This window comes from Drosophila albomicans, chromosome X (genome assembly GCF_009650485.2).
Source record: "Drosophila albomicans strain 15112-1751.03 chromosome X, ASM965048v2, whole genome shotgun sequence".
In the NCBI taxonomy this organism is placed as follows: domain Eukaryota; kingdom Metazoa; phylum Arthropoda; class Insecta; order Diptera; family Drosophilidae; genus Drosophila; species Drosophila albomicans.
The window spans coordinates 1,429,404-1,447,587 of NC_047627.2; the positions used below are offsets into that span (position 1 = coordinate 1,429,404).

General features: G+C 37.5%; 1 protein-coding gene across 1 annotated transcript in view; it reads right to left on the bottom strand.

Moving 5' to 3' along the window:
* LOC117578017 (uncharacterized) overlaps positions 1-18,184 on the bottom strand; it is a 67,344-nt gene that overhangs the window by 31,720 nt on the left and 17,440 nt on the right. Inside the window, exon 3 of the mRNA XM_052005739.1 lies at positions 1,918-2,001. The gene's annotated coding sequence lies outside the window, so the exon portion shown is untranslated. The remainder of the gene's footprint in view (positions 1-1,917; positions 2,002-18,184) is intronic.

The following is an 18,184-nucleotide window of genomic DNA, read 5'->3' on the forward strand; positions in this document are numbered from 1 at the left end:
ATATAGTATGTAGGTCAAAAATACCGGATTGTCAGTCAAAGCAAAATAAAAATATACCACAAAAATAATAAAGATATACCAAATGTTATATTCGGTATGTCGATGTATTACTCCATTTAAAATATACCACAGAGGTCAAAATATACAAGATTGTTAGCCAAAGCTACTAAGAACTGTAGTGAGTAGACGTTTTTTATCATACAAAAGAATTTCATAAATAAATTCAACATTTTGTAACAGTATGTACCCAAATTCGAAAGTCTAGCTTCAAAATCAATATATCAGAGATCTAGGTGTTCATGCGAAAAGACGGACAGACAGACAAACGGACAGGGCTATATCATCTCGCTGATCAAGAATGTATATACTTTTTGAGGTCTTCCGCCTGTTACATACATTTCCTGAACGCACAAAGTTATAATACCCTTCTAGCCTATATGTAGGTAGCGGGTATAAAAATGCTGCCCAATGGGCCATGGTCCGCCCAGTTAACTGAAACTGAAACTCTGCTCGTGTTGTTGTACTTGCTCTACTACAACAACAACAATAACAACAACTACCTACATACTACGACGGCATACTTTACTTTATATAGTATGTGGCTAAGGGCTAAGAAAAGGGCGTTGTGGGCAATGTCAATCAATTGGTTGGCTGACTGGCTCTTTGGCTCTTGGCTGGTTGGCTACTCTCTGGGCCCAAAAGCAATGCGAACCTGTGGCCCAAGCAAAAAAATGGCAGCTGACTGACAGACAGATCGAAAATGTTGCCACAGCCAGCAGCAGCAGCCACAGCAACTGAAATTGTGCCGAGGACTGGTCGAGACTTGACTTGACAGGCGGTGGCATGGCACGGCCACAAGTTGCAGCCACCGCGCGGAGTGAGAGAGAGAGAGAGAGAGAGAGCGCAAATCGATTGAACTGCCTTCATTAAACACAGCTCCCTCTCGCTCTCTCTTTCTGTGCGTCTCTTTCATTCTGCGGTGCTGCTGTCTTTGTCTGGCACAAGCGCCAAGACTTTAATAACTCCTTTCCTGCCGCCGATTTGTAGCAAGCCACAGTCGAAGTCGAAGTCGAAGTTGCAGCCGCCACAAGTTTCAAATCGAGATCACGGCTGCTGCTGTTGCTGCTGCTCTTGTTGTTGTTGCAGCTTCGATCAGGCAGCAACCAAATGGACGAGAGCTCCACTAATTTCCATGTTGGCCACAATTTGACTTCTGTTCGCTGCTGCTTGGGCCACATTTTGCCACAATTTGCGCGCCGTGATTGCGGCCTCAGCTTCGGATTCAGCTTCGACTTCAGCTTCGACTGACTGCCTGGCACGCAATTTGCAAAAAACACAAAACAAAAGCAAAAAGAAAATGAAAGAAAGAAAAAATCGAGCAAGACACATCTGCAACAAATTGGAAGCCAATAATCAAATGTCAGTCAGAGTTCTTCTGACTGTCTCTCTGTCTCTCCGTCTGTCTGGCTGTCTTTTTATCTGACAGTCAGTCAGTTCAGCGTATTCGCGATCCGGCCACGTAGTAAATCAGTTTTACCCCCAGTGCCTCATTATTCAAACTTGGCTCACTGTTTCCTCCCCGTCTTTCGGTTCTTGTCTCTGTCTTCTCTTAGCATTCTCTGTTTTGTTTTCCTTCTTTTTTTGTTTTTGTGGAATTCTTGTGGCGTGTCCGATCTGCATGTCTATTCATTTAAAAGTTTTCGATTTTGATTTCATTTCATTTTGGCATTTGGCATTTTGCCTTCACGCTTTGTTGCTTCTTGACGGGCGGAGTTGAAACACACGGGTCGGGGCGGGGCGGAGACGGAACGGGATGAGATGGGACTGGGGACTGAGTTTAGTATAGAAGGTAGATCGCTTCTTTTTTTTGCTGTTAATTTTCGTATTTTCTGCTGTTGTAGATCCCCAGTGACTTACTCAGCAGCTCTGGTCTTAATTGTGCCGTCGATGTCGATCGCTTCTGTTTTCTTAGTATCGAAATAATTATCAGTGCTTGGTTGCCTAGAAAAAGAGAAGAAGAGAAGATCCATTGATGGATCAAATACATGATTAGTTGCAGCTCATTAACTTGGCAACATTCAAATTCCTAGAAAATTATTCATAAACTCTATTATATAAACTTTCAAATATTTCACAAACATTCTCCCCCATTTGAAATTAATTTGAACAAATTGCTTTCAGTTTTATTTGTAAAGCAAAAGCTTCTCAAAACACACATTTGTATAATTCAATTTGCAAATAGATACTTTAGTGTTTATAGACTTTGTCGCTATTAAGATCAAAGAGCAAACTGTGATTGCGATCCATTATCAAAGATCATTGATCCCAAATGCTTTCCCATACATAGTTGCTTGTTAGTTAAATGTGAACTGAACTTTCAAAGATCAGCAGCAGCGATCATAAACTAAGTGAATACTTTAATCACTAAGTGAGCTTAACTGTCAAGATCAATGATCTCAAAGATTGTGTATAATAAAAAGATAACAACAAACGAATAAAAACTAATTCAATAATATATGAATTGAACTTTCAATTGAAATAACTTTTGTATTGAATCATTTTCGGAAATATTTCTGAAATGATTCAATTGGAGTCTTGCTTAATTGATTTTCCGCTTTTCAAGCATCAACTAAATTTGTAATTCCACATTCAACATTCAACTCACTTCCACATGAATTAAAAACCAATGACATTTCATTATCTCTCCTCTCAGATCGATACACATGTGTTTTTTGTTGTTGTTTTTTTCATTCTTTTGTCGTATTGCTTTGCTTTGTTGTACATACAATATTATAGTATATAAATTCTGGGCCATTGGCGTGTTTCGAGCATTATTTTGATTGGTTCCACATAACGCGCGCTTCTCGAATAATTAACAATAAAAAATTTCAAACACATTTTGACACAATTTTAATAGTCAATAAAAGTTGAGGAGAGCGTTAAATGAACAGGAGCGCCGTCAAAAGTGCTCCAAGTGCTCCACCAACAACAACAACACAGCAATCGACACCAACAACAAGTTGTTGCTGTTAATGTGGCCATTGTTCGAGTTTTTTGTGGCCTGTTCTCGCTGTTATTATTGTTGTTGTTGTTGACAAATCGATAAACAGCTCAATTAGCATTTTTGATCTTAAAACGTTCCGAATGTTACGCCGCCCAACCCAAACCCAAGCCCAAGCCCATTGCTAGCCCCTGCCCCTGCCCCTTCCTCTGTCGTTCCATTCGCTTCTCTTCCCCTTTCACCGCACAAAAAGTCATTCATTTGACCGTCCAGAAGTGATGGGTGGAAAGGGGAAGGGGAGTGGGGGGGGGGGCTTAAATGGTAATCATAAATCAAAGCATAAAAAATTGAGTTCAATAATAAATTGTATGCTCTTGTTGTACGCCACACAATTATGCAAAATGAGCTGTCAAACTTGGCAATTGACAGCTCAAAGTTGGAAATCCAAAGTTTCAACTTGCCTGCAAAATTTGTGACTCTCTCGGCCAAGTTCAACGCAACGGCAAGGGTGACCCCTAAAGGGGGGGATAAAGTACGGGAAATTGTGTGAACACGACAGCCAAAGAGATGTCACATCAATTCTACTTCCCCCTCTTACTCACTCTCTTTTGTCCCTTTTTACTCTTTTTAACTAGTGCGTCTAACACAAGTTCTTCTTAAAAAACAATGAAATTCAACTTTTTATATATTGCAATTTTCAATTTTAAAATTGTGAAACTTAAAGAAACTTCGCTTTTCTGGTGAAAGTCTAGATTTTTTTTAAATAGACATATTAATAAATGAGTTGTTATAATTAGAAAGAATTAAAGCCTAGATGATAATATAATACTATATAATAATTGCTATTCCACTGTTTTTTTTTTTTCAATTTAAGGTTTTAGTTTGGCGAACAATCTGGTATATTTTGAATGAGATACTATATCCATTAAATACTTAATATAAGCTTCGGTATTTTTAATTTAGTATATTATAAGAATAATACTGTATTGTCGAGTGCAGCTTTCAATTTAAGTTCATCCAAATTTTCAACTTGAAACACTTTTAGAAATGAATCTTTTATTTTGTGGTAAATAATATAAAAGATTTTATAATAAGTATATATCAGTATTTATATACAAAAAAAAGTCCAGTAGTTAAATTTAATAATTTCAACTTCTTACAGTATAAATTATGATGATTAAGACACATTATTATCAAAAAAAAGACTTTAGTACACACAATTTATAATTACAAATTCATACAGAATAATTTTGTTTATCCGTAGATGACACTTGAATACAATAATTTGAAATAAAGTCTTTACTTGAAAAATTGCATGTTAAGACACAAAATACAAAGATTGATGCTTTGTATGTTGATTCTGTTGATTAATTAAAAAAAAAAAAACACACTTTTCTTCTTTTTAGTCAATTTTTACCACCGACTGGCGTAAAATAATGTACTATTTGGAATTGCGAGATCAGTTTTCGGGATCATCTACTTGGGCTTCATCGCTCTGCCGCTTCGACTCGGCATCACCTTTGCCCTCGTCGTTATCGTTCATGTGTCCCTGCATACACTTGTGATAGCAGACGAGACTCATCTTCTGCAGACCCTTGACTGCCTCAACCTCCGTGGTGGCCGTGTTTAGGCTGTCCAGAAATTCCTGAACTGTCGAAAAGCGCATTCCACTGCGACGCGATGTATTCTCCTCATCCGGTATTATATCTTGATCATCTTTGAAGCTGTTCTTCGATTCCCCCAAATACTGTTTTTTATCCATTTCTACAATAAATAGAGATTTACATTCTATTATGATCAACTAAATAAAACAGTTTGACATTCGGGTCAAGGGTTGCCTTTGATCATTTGCTTTCGCATCGATAAAGAGATGCAAGCAAAGTTGAGGTGCGGTGCAGTCAGGTTTGAGTTAAAGTCACTTATTTCAATTTCAATAATTCAATCACGTGTTATCGAATAATTGAATAAGTCATCGTGTCGAGCGACACAAATTTAATTTCAATACGCAGAACGTTTAACGTTTAACGAACGGGCGACAGCGTCAAAGACGATTGCCGATTGGCGCACCACAAGCCAAAGGGAGAAAGAGAGCGAACGAAAGAGAAAGAGAGCGAAGAGACGTAGACGGAACCACAACAACGCGTGAGTGATTGTCGCAAAAGCTCAAAGGCAACGACAACTCTTCGAATTGTACTGATTTTTATTTATTTTATGTTTGAACCGAAACGCGAATGGAATTCCAAATGATCTTCGACTGATGTTTTGCCTGAATCTCCTCTGATTCTCCGACTGCGCCCCGTCGTAATAGGGAGCCCCCCTCCACCCTTCTTACCGACAATGCCATATGCTGCGATATTTGAAGTACAGTGAAAACTCTCTTTGCACGAATTTTGAATTTAAGAAAAGCTGGAAAACTTACATTTTTTCCAACGCAAATTAAAAACCTTTAACGACGTTTTGTGCATACCATAAATATTAGAGTATTTAAAATAACTGAAGAAATAAATGTATAAATGACTTGGTTTGGTTGATAATCTGGTATATTTCTATATGTCATATATGGTATACCGATATGCCAAATATAGTTTTTGGTATATTTTAGTATTTTGTCTATTCATAGTTATTTGCATATTTTGATTAGTATATTTCTAATATATCATAGGTTTTGGAATATATGAGTATTTTGTCCGTTTGTTTATTTGTACATTTTAATATTTTATTGGTATATAGTTGGTTGTATATTTTTTGGTATATTTTTAATAAGTCACATATCTGTCGATATGTTATTTGCATATTTTAATATTTTTAGTTACTTGTATATTTTGGTATTTTTCCGGCAAATTTATTTGGTATATTTTAAGGATTCCGTATTATCATTAAAATATACCAACTATTTAAAAGATTCCGTATTATCTTTAAAATATGCAACATACTAAACTATACAATTAACTAACGACAAAATACGAAAATTTCGTACTCTTATGCTTTTATTAAAAATATGTAGCGTGTATCTGACAATCGATGACATTCGACTGTAATTATGTAATAAAAAAAAAGGTTTTTCAAATATTTAAATTTTTCTGAAATTATCTTAACCAGCATTGGTCTAAGACACCACACCACAAATAATATTCTTCTATATTACACCGCATCTGACATTTTCTCATGTTTTTGTTCATCCCAAGATATTGGATTCCGATTAAAGGACTTAGTTCGCATTTTGTTTGAAACAGTTCCACATAATGATAGAAAAAAAAAGCGTTTGACAAGTGAGGTATCACTGTACTACTCGCACTTACATTAGTACTTTACTCGTAGCCCAGTTATTCGGCAGTTACTTTGCCAATTGCTGTGGGAAAAAGTTGTCGAATTGGATTTGGGACCGGGCGTGTCGAATTTCCATTAACATCATGTCCAGCTGCTCCACCTCGACGGCGATAGCAAACATAGCAGACAGCATACAGCAAAGAGCAAACAGCGATTGTGATCGCGATCGCGATTGTGATTGTGACTGTGGATCGCGTCGAATCGCATTTTAAGTGTGCCCGTATTAAGGGCTACCTTGAACTTCAAATTCCGTTCAATTACTTGATGTTGCTTTCTCACTTAATCGCCATAAATAACTCAATAAATACGACCATAACACAATTTACGACCTGGCTATTTAATGCTTCCTATAAAATTGAGGGAGTGCCTCAGTCTCACTTTAAATTCACAAATATTGCCCTGGCTACAATTCTCTATGCGTTGTATAGAGTATTCGGTAGTCGATGTATGAAAGAAAAGAGTTGAAAGAACCTCAATATATTAATGTTGCTTAAGACTAATAAATCACTTTTATTTATGGAAAGAAAATGGAAGATGTCGAAATCTATAACAATGAGATTATATTTTATTAAACGCTAAGAAATAATAGTAATGAAAATGGTCATAAGATGTAGAATAAATAGTGCAAATAATTGGATTAACATTTTATTTTATTACTATTATTACAATTAATTAAATAATTAAGATGTATAAATTTATATAAATGAAGTAATGAAGTTAATGAAGATCAATGTATTATATTTCAAATGAGAAATTAACATGGATTAAGGACATTTGAAAACGTTGAAATCATTTTTAGTTTTAATTATATAATCATAAATCATAATTGAGTTGTGTTTTCTTCTATTAATTGGATATAAAAAATGTATTTTACAAATCTATTTACGCAGTTTCATCGTGTGTCAACTCACATGCCATAATTGCTAGGTACACAAAATGGAAAATGGAAAATGCAAAATGTAAAATGGAAAAGGGTAAAAATAGAATGTTGCGTGCAACGAACAACGAATCTTATTTGATTCCCATTTAAATGATACGTGAAATAAGAAAGCGAAATCAAGTTTTGTCACACGGCCAACTGGATGTCATAATTAGCATGTAGCATGAGAAAGCAAAACAAATGAAAACGAAACAACTATAATTCCATTGTGCAATTGAAGAAACAAAAACTCACAAAAACTATAATCAGCAAATGAACAGCAATCAATGTTTTATCGACTAAATGCCAAGGCATCGAAATATCCGCACGTAAACTGGGTCGATAACTGACCTACAGCAAAGGTGTGAATCAATCGTCGGCGAATCCTGCTGTCTGTCTGTCCGTATGTCCAGTTTGGTTCAGTTCAATGATCGGTTCGAAGATTCGATAGATTTTTGACATACTCAACTCAATGGTGAATTTTCTCATTCACACGCTTGAGGTCCGTGGGAGAAAAATGCGTGAGTTGTGTGTTGTAGCTCACAAAGCGTATTGTTGAATGTTTTGTGCGGCTTTTTGGGGCCAAAATTTGCGCTGATTGGGTTCGTGGCTTTGTGGCTGCGTGTGCGTGGCAACTTAAACAAATCAATACGAAAACGATGCAAATGGCAAAAGGTATGTCAACAATGCTGCCGAGTAATTGGCAGTGCTCCAAGGAGACAATCAGCAGCAAGGAGCTGAACTCCAGCGTCCAGCGGCTGATGACGTTGGCTCTGATGTTGATGATTGCGTTATGTGTGTCTGTCTCAGTCTCCGACTTCGTCTCCGATTGCGATCGCTCTCTCGCAGCTTTGCCGCCAAAGTGCAGCTAAACATCTGGAGCAGCAGCATTGAGCAACATCACTTGTCCCACTCTCCGCAAAAAGGCAGGTGATCACTGATCTTTGCCGACTCATTCGTCGCCCAGCCAAGAAGGCTTTGATCTGTCACCGCTGCTGCTGCTGCTGACCCACCGTAGTCACAGTCAGAGTCAGAGTCCGAGTTCGAGTCCGAGTCAAGCTTTTGCCAATCGAATCAGAGCCTGGCGCGCGCACCAGCAGATAAAATTATTGAAATTACATTGGCAAGACGCCAAAGACGTGAACGAAGTCGAGTTAAGTCGAGTCGAGTCGAGTCGATCAGCTGCAACAAACACAGCTGCCACAGCCACAAGTGCTGCGATTTCTTTTGAGCTTTTGCGCGCGACACGATCGCCAACACTTTGGCGCAACAGAATTAAAGATCCGGCAATAATTATCGCTTTTAGTTTCAACTTGGCCTGTCAATGTAATTCCAAATATGTCGTCAGTGTCGCGTTGTACTTGTGTAGTAGCTCATCAGGTCGCAGAGTCGCAGTCGCAGTCGCAGTCCACGTTCTTATCCCAGGCCAAAACTCCAGTTCTGTGGAGTGGAGTGGAATCTTCTTCATTTGATCGGCTGGGCTGGCTCACTGTGATTTTCATTCGATCTTAACGTAGCTTCTCTCTCCATCTCCATCTCCCTCTCCATCTCCTACTCTTTCCGTTTTTAAAATGTAATCATCATTAAAATATTTATGAGCCATCTCTCGCTCTAACCAACGCAATGCAAACAGCACCCAATCGAGGCAGTTAGTTGGACAAAACTGTGGACGGCTTGTAATGACCATACATAGCAATTGGTTCTCACGTTTCGTAAGAAACGCTGCCAATTTGGCGTCATCGTTGTCACAGTTGGACGACTTGCACTTGAACACTAACATCTCCAACTCCAGCTCCAACTTTGAGGCGAGGCGAGTTGCATTGCTTGAATCACACCAAACAGATTGAGAGTTGTCGCTGTCATTGTCATTGCCACCTGGCAGAGCAACAAAAAAGAAAACGCGTAAATATCTCAAATATTTCTTAACAAATCGATTTGTTAGACCTGAGGCAAGTAAACTTAGCAAAGCACATTTGCAGCTCTAGCGCAAATCGAATTAAAACGTTTTATTAATTGTGTTACAATTAAAATTATTGCAATAAGTAAGAAGTGACTTCAATGCAATTATGTTTTTTGTAAGATTGCCTAATATTATTTATTAAACTAAGATCTTTCGCTTTATCGAAAGCTAATTGTTCTTTACCAAATGTAGACTTTGGTATATTTTCAGTATTATTGCGGAATATCAATCTAGTATATTTTGCACCCGTTGATATGTAAAATGTATTACTATATCGAAATACCAAATATAGCATTTAGTATATTTTTAGTATTATTGTGGTATATAAATATGGTATATTTTACACCTGTTGGTATATGTAGAATGTATGAATATGTCAAAATACCAAATATGACGTTAAGTATTTTTGCAGTATATTAATGTGGTATATTTTGAAATTAATAACGCTCTGTTTTGCTTTTATTAGCAATAGAGAGCGGGTATCTCAAAGTCGAGCACACTCAGTTGTAATTTTCTTACTTGTTTAATATAAGCTGCACTGCATTTTAATATATTCTTAAGTTTTCAACTCTCGCTTAATAACAATTTTAATCTTTAGAGTAATGTAGCTCAATTAATTGAATAAAAAGAAAGCTTACTACTATTTCAATAACTTGATTATTTTGTTAATGAATAAATAAAAATAATCTTTTTAGGCGAAAGCTTTTAAAGCACATGTGAAAGGATTCATCAGCTTTTGCTGACATGATAGATAACTTTATTGGGATAAGATCTTTAGAACGAAAAAAATAACACTCCAACTTTGGCTGATTATGTAATCAAGCTATATCTATAAATCTTCATTGAATTTTATTTAGTAATCTTATTCAGAGGTTAATCAAACGCTTTACATTTTTCTTAGTTACTAAGTAAACTAGTGGCGATGTAAGTTTCTAGAATATAAAAAAAGCTTTGAAAAGCCTAGAAGCTTTACAGTTTAGTTAGAACGATTCCTTTTTGTAATTTTCTGATTATTCTCTAAAGTACAAGTTTGTGTTGTTTTATTGTAATTTATGATCTTATTACAATAAAACAACACAAACAATCCCTAGAAGAATTAGTAAACTTGGAGTTTCATTTTAACTTGAATTCCTTTTTGTAATGTTATTCTCAGATTCATCGCAAGGCGCGAGGACGTTTGTAAAGTAAGCTAGTGTCATTGAAAAAAATGTGCAAAGTGAATAAGTTATGTTAATTCTTAAGCAATCTTCATAACATTTTTCCAGAAAAAAAAGAGCATTGAAGTTGAATTATATTTTGTATGAATTTCCTTTTGTAATGTTGTTTATTGATTTACCAGCTTCAATTTTGCTCGCATTTTATAAAGTTTGACTGTATTTCGAACCAAGCTTGATAATACTCTTTTTTAGTAATGTTCATCTCAGTCTAAGCTAATGGCATTGGCAGAGAACTGAGATCTTCGACAGCTTTGACGCCACTCGCTTCAGCCTCACTTTGTTGCCGGTGCTTCGATTTGTCTGCCCATCGAGGCGTTTCACTGTCATTGCCATTGCCAATGGCTCTCGCACTTGGTCTTTGGGGTCTGGTCTTCTGATGAGGTCTGTCTGCATCGAAGTCGTTTGACTGACTTGTCATATGTGGCATATGTAGCCTTAAATGTTGTTGCTGTTGTGGCAGCTGTTGTCGTTTATCAATTATGACAAATCTTTGCGCATGCGTGGCCATCGTCGTCAGTCGAAGTCGCATTCGAAGTCGAAGTCGAAGCCATCGCAGCTATTTTTATAAAACTTTTGCCTACCCCCCCTTCCCCGCTCTCTGCCACCCTCCACCCTGTGCAGTCGGGGCCCCGCCCCTGCCTACAACCATTCGCGTTTCATTTTAATTTGTAATTATTTCTTGAGCGTTTTTGCTGTTTGTCTTCGTCTGCTCTTTTTTTTTTGTGCGTTGTATGTACTTCAGTCTGCTTCTTCATCATCGTCATCATCTTCATCAGTGTTGAGGGGTCTTCATACTTATTTTTCCTCTTCCTCCACGTCGCGTTCATTATCGTCTTGTATAATTTCAAACGATTCCGTAGTTATTGCTATTGTTGTTCCTGTTTGCATGTTTGCTTTTTTTTCGAACTTCATTTGCGCTTCGGTTCGGTGACAAATAAATTAAGTAGCCAAGCGCAAAAAAATACACCAACAACTACGAACAACAACAACTTAAAAAGTTGCCCCGCCGCTTTGGCCATCATTACAAGAACAACAACTATAACAACTAGCTGCAATTAAGAGGAGTTGTCGTCGTCGTCGTTCTACTGGAATTGTCATTGTGGTCGGGGCTCAGTGCTCAGCTCAGCTCAGCTCAGCGTTCTTCGCACTTTTGAGAACGCCCCTTTTTAAGATTTATTAAATGTTCGGTGATTGGAAGCAGTTATTGCCGCTTCCCCCTCCCTCTCCCCCTCTCTCTCTCTCTTCGCAATTTCTCACAATGGCGGCAAATGTGGACACACCTCGATAGTGCTGACTAATTGTCTCTCATGGATCAATGAATTTTGTACTCTATGGTATATTGGAAACATAATAGTATATTTCACTATTCTTGGTATATTTTAAAAATAACACTGCGTAACGGTAATGCACTAATCTGGCAACAAGTTTGCTCTTCAGTGCTGACAAATTTGGGGTCTGGGTCTCAAAAGATCGCTTACTTTGTATTGAAAGTATTGAAAATTCGTTATTTAATGCTGACCAAAATTTGTATCTAATCAATAATATCAAGTTATCTTTCATTATATGTATGTTCTAGTAAATCTAGTCTTTAATTTTTTAATTTTCTTATTTTACTTTACTTTTCAATTATACATTTCCTGTTTTAGTTGCTTTGGTTGAAGATCTGTTATATTTTTTACTCTATGGTATATTATTAATGTTTCAGTATATTTTTGTTTTTCTGGTATGTAGTAAATTTTTAATATTTTTGGTATATTTATTTGTTATATTATAGGTATAATAATACACTGTTTTACTTTGCTGTTTGCTCACAGTCGAGCATACTCGATTGTAGCTTTCTTACTTATTTACTTTTGTAACTAAAGTCTTGCGTTCTTCACTTCGGCTTTTTATTTTTTAATTTTTTGTAATACGAATTTTGGCTTCTAATCTTCTGGAAATTACTTAGTAGAAATTATATTAAAAGTACTCGTTGATGGTAATATAATAAAAACTAAATAAATAAAGTGAATGTTAGACTTGTTTACAATACGGTTATCCAATAAAATAAATTTGTAGAATTAACACATATTTTATACTCTGTGGTATATTATGAACGTAATGGTATAGTTAAGTATATTTTGGTATATTTATTTGGTATTTGATTCTTCTTTAGCTTAGTGTTCTATTTAGTTAATTTGAGTAATTGAATTTCTTCGGGAAACTAGTCTTCATAGCTTTATGACAGAATAACAGAATCTAAAATATCAAAAACATTGAAATCACTTTCTAGTATATGACGATATTTTAATGAAGTAATTCGTCTTTTATTCGATTTTTGTTACTACTTCATGTGGTTTGTGCAGAGTACTTATTGATTAACTTTGACATAACATGACGGAGTTTATCTACGGGATATACTATAATATACAAACTAAATTACCAAAACTGAACTAATATACATACATACAATTTGCAATTCCATACAATTTGCAATTAATTTAGTTCTAGATCTTCCGTCACTTTTGCCAATATTTTATGCACAATTGCAATTGCATGCTTGCAATTGATGCGAAATAATGTTCAATCTTAAGCAGAAAGACGCAAGCTGAGGATGCCACATAATGTGACCAGATGCTGCCCACACGTTGCCACAGACATCAGACATCATAAGACAGCAGACACTCAATCAGCGCTCAGTCTGCTGCCAACTTGAATCCAAATCAGCTGCTACTGTGCAGAGAGACCAAAAAATAAAAAGAAAAGCAAAGAAGAGGCAGAAGGAAGAGTTTTTTGAGGTGCAAGCGAAGTCCGAGTCCGAATCCGATTGCGAGTCGTTTATTAATTTGGCATATGACAAATTATGCGTTGGCCAGCAATTAGAACTGAAATCAGCAGACAACTGCTGGAGCTTCTCTGTGGTTCACAGTCAGAGTCAAAGTCAGAGTCAGAGTCGGAGTCAGAGAGTTCTCTCTGCTGGGCTTTTAGTACCGATTTAGCGCTGATTTAACAAAATTTTGTGCAAGACACAAAGGCTTCGTTCGATCTGGCGGCGAGGACAGCCGCCCAGAAGGCGCAGGAGGTGGATGGATGAAGCTGACTGAGAACTGAGGACGACGACGACGACGAGGTGCGTCAACAGACGACAAGTGGCACTTTGGCGCATTAAGAAAATCTCTACAAGTGTCACTTTGGCAGAGAGTCCGACTCGGAGTCGGAGTCGGAATCAGCAGCAACAGCAGCGATGGAGGAAGGGAGTGAGTCGAGTAGAATTATAACGCCAACGTTGACCAGCAAAACCAAATGCAATTTCACTGCACAACGAGGATTATAAATCTCAGCTTCAGCTTCGGCTTCAGCTTCAGCCTCGTCCCTGCAACTGCGACTGTGGCATGTTTAATCACTTTTCATTTAAGCAACAGCAGCAGCAACAGCAGCAACAGCGGCAGAAAAAGAGAATATATATTCATATGCATATGTATATACTTGTAGTATAGCTGAAAATTTGTCCAGTCATCGGCATTATTTAATGAGTTGCCAACAGGTTGCACAGGCGAAGGCGAAGAAGCCAAGCAGAAAATCGAAGCCGCTGTTGCAGGCAGCAACTCCGTCCTGCTTCAGTTTCAGCAGTTGCAATTTGCTGAGTCAGTGCCGCAAACAGAAGCCAAACAGCAGTCGCAGTCGGCGCATCAGTCAGTGCAACTTGCAACAGCTTGCAGCAAGTCCGGGTGCAACCTACGCCTGCTCAACTCGCTTCCTTGTGAGCCTCACTCTGATGCTGACTCCGACTCCGACTCTGACTCGAAATCTCTGCGGCTCAGTCTCAACCTGCGCCTGCCAGAAGTGTCATGTAAATGCAACTTGTTGGGCGCTGCCATCGCCACCGTCGACGTCGCTGCACTTGACATTGCCACTGCCGTTTTGCCACTGCCACTGCCACTGCCACTGTTGCTGCCACTGCTGCCCCCGCCATCTGTGCTGCCCCCGACGCAACGTGTAATGTCAATTTGACAGACAAACTGTCGACCGTTTGAAGCATATTCAGCTACTGTCTACTGTTGCCCATCCACCGATTATGATTTGTTTGATTATGCTACCCTACGCGCCACCAAATGTGGCATATTCGCTTTTTACTGAAGCTGAACTAAAGATGAAATCATGTGTGGGGAATATGAATAATCAATAAAGAAACATTTGGTATATAAACTTACAAGTGCAAAGATATTCTTTATATATAATAAAATTAATATACTATTAAAAAATACTAAAAGTATCATTTGGTATATCGACATACTATTACTATACATTAACAGTGTGGCATATACGACCAAATGTGCTGCTTAATGAAGCTGAGCTAAAGATGAAATTATGTGTGGGGAAAATAATTGATAATGAATAAAGAAACATTTGGAATATCGACATACTAGTGCAAAATATTCAAAATATACCAAATTGATGCAAAGTAAAAATACTGAAATATACCGAAGGTTATAACTGGTATATCAATATCTATCAAATATAGACAGGGAAAATACTGAAATATGACGAATGCCAAATACTAAATACACCACATAAATACACAAAAAAAAGTGCTTAAATATACCGAAGGTTATATCTGGTATATCGACATAATAAAACACTCAAAATATACCGAATTATTGCAGAAGAAAAATACCGACATATACAAATACCATATATCATACCATATATCGATAACATATAATATATAAAATATACCAAATAAGTACACGGGAAATACTGAACTATGCCCTAAATTTATAACTGGTATATCGATATACTACAACATTTCAAATATACCAAATTAATACACAATTAAACAATGAAATATACCGAAGGTTAGATTATAACGTTGTTATTGTTATTACTATAACAATCAAAATAAACCATTCTATAGCTATTAAATAGCTATTCTATATTCTATTCTATACCTATTACTTATTTTGTTTTTTAAATGATGCTTCTTTATTTGGAGACTTATTTCGATTGTTTTCAAATGTAAAAATCAATCCTCAGTAAGTATAAATGTGATTTTAAGGCGAAAGCTTCTCGAGTCTGGGTTTCTGATATTTCTGGCGGTAGCGCCGCAAAGTGTTATTGCTGCCGGCTCAAACTGAAGACACAGTCGATGGCATGTGGTAAAATCGGTTGCTTGTAGAGCAACCTAGAGAGAGAGAGAGAGGAGATGAAGGAGGTAGGCTGACTTTGGGTAAGGGCACCTCGACCAGTGGCTGCCACAGCTACTTCAACTTGAGGCGCAGACAAAGTGCTACTTCACATGCTTAGAGGCACGCAGATTACACTTGTACACACACACACCAGCACACACATGTGTGTGTGAGTGTGTGAGTGTGTGTGTGTGTGTGTGTGTGTGTATGACCGCCTGGCGTTGGCATCTACAGCATTCAATAAAGAATTTTTGCGATTTTTATCTCTCTGCCGCGTCACCCGAACCCGAACCCGAATCCGAATCTGAATCTGAATCCCAATACAAATACAAAATACATAAATACTCGTATGAATACTCATACTCGCACTCGTACGAATCGGAATGAATACCCGTACCCCTTTGGACAGAAGAAGTGATGTTAGTGCTCAGAGGAGAGTTTTGCCCCTTTGCTTAATACTCATAATTGATTAAAAAGAAAATTTCCATGGCATTTATGCGTACCACGCCACTCATACACACAATGTCGACTTGTTGACAGCCTCAGAGCGAAGACAGAGCGAGAGAGAGAGAGAGCGAGAGAGGGGAGACAGAGACTGAGTCTTGGTCTTGGTCTGGAGATTGTTCTTTGGAAGTAGTTGTCGAAATGTTTTTATTTGTTATCGATTAATCGCTTGAATCAACAGCCAGCAGTCAGCAGACGTACAGTGGCAGTTATCTGTCTGTCTGCTTCTCCTCTCCCTCTCCCTCTCCCTCTCCCTCTCCCTCTCCCTCTCCCTCTCACCTCTCACCACTCTCGCTGCCTTGTTGTATCTTCAAGATACGCATTCACAATCTGTGTATCTTTTGCATGCCGCTCTGCCAGTGGCACAACTTCAGATTCAGATTCAGCTTCGGCTTCGGCTTCAGCTTCTCCTTGCTTCGAAATGTTGCTGTGTAATTGTTTTGAAGTTTGACTCAAAGATTGGTAGCAAACAGCAGGCCAACTGCTTGTCAGCCAGTTCCTTCTCTCTCTCTCTCTCTCTCTCGCTCTCTCTTTACCACTCTCCCAGTCAGTCTGTCCCGCTTTTGCAGAGATTTGCGCGCCTGTCAAATTGCTGATTGATCGATTGTTTGCACACGTTTTTATGAGCTTTCTTCTCGAGCGCATTTATTGAGTATTTTATTAATTTCAACTGATCGATGGGGCTGCCTTCCCCTTCCCCTTCCCAATCCCCATCCCCCGCTACTTCCCCTCTAGCTGACCCTTTCCTTTTAATTATCAACGGACCTGCTGCATTTCGATAGCATTCGCGGGGGCGGCAAATGCTTCAAAGCCCTCAAGCTGAAAGCGTTGCAAATGCAAACGACAAGCTAAGTGCTTTTCGCTGAATGACGGATTAAGGCCGTAAAAGTTAACTTCAACTTCGATTTAATGGCAAATCGAAATTGAAGTTAACTTTATTTAAGTTGATTTTCAAGTAAAATATAACCCTTTACCTACATTTGATTGCAATAAGGAAGAGAAATTTACAATAGTTTGTTCAAAAGCTGTTAAAAGCTCCGCAGCAATTAATCAAGGAAGTTCATAAAGCTTTTTAAAGTATGATCGATTTGACATTAACTTTCAAGAACAATTCAATCTTTTATCCAAAAAGCGAAAAGGAATCTATAATACTTTTTATAAAGCTGCTAAAAGCTCTGTAGCAACTAATCAAGCAAACTTAAAAGCTGCTTAAACCGTGTACGATTTACCATTGACTTTCAAGTACAATATAACCTTTATCTACATTTAATATCAAAACGAAATCTATTAAAAGCTCTGTTCCAAGTAATCTAGCAAGCTTAAAATATACTTAGATAAGCATGATCGATTACCATTGATTTCTATAACCCTTTAAACCATATTTCATTGCAAAAAGCGGAAAGAAATCTATAATACTTTTTATAAAGCTGCTAAAAGCTCTGTAGCAACTAATCAAGCAAACTTAAAAGCTGCTTAAAGCATGTACGATTTACCATTGACTTTCAAGTAAACTAGAACCGTTTACTCACATTTAATATGAAAACGAAATCTATTAAAAAGCTGCTAAAAGCTCAGTGGCAATTAATCTAGCAAGCTTAAAAGCTATTTAAAGCATGATCGATTACCATTGATATATATAACCCACATTTCATTGCAAAAAGCAAAAAGAAATCTAGAATAATTTTTATAAAGCTGCTAAAAGCTCTGCGACCATTAATCACGCAAGCTTAAAAGCTACTTAAAGCACGTTGCCGATAATGTCGTCACTCTGTTTGTTTCTACAAACGAACTTTCAATTCTGCTAAATGCTCTCAATCTGTTTTTGTGTATCTCCAGCTAAAGTTCAGCGGAATGAAATCTTTGTAAGTATTAATCATTGTTTAATGATTCTCGACTTCCTAACTTTTTACAGCCACTTAATAGAAGGAGGAGGAGGAGGAGGGAATCTCTTTAGTATACTCATAGTTTGTTTCTTTGGGGTCTTCTGCGAACTGATTGATTTCGATTCTACGAAGTTTAGCTACCAGTCAGTTGGCACTACTATTTTGTAAGTTGAGCGAGCGAGCGACCCACTTGTCTCACGTGTCGATG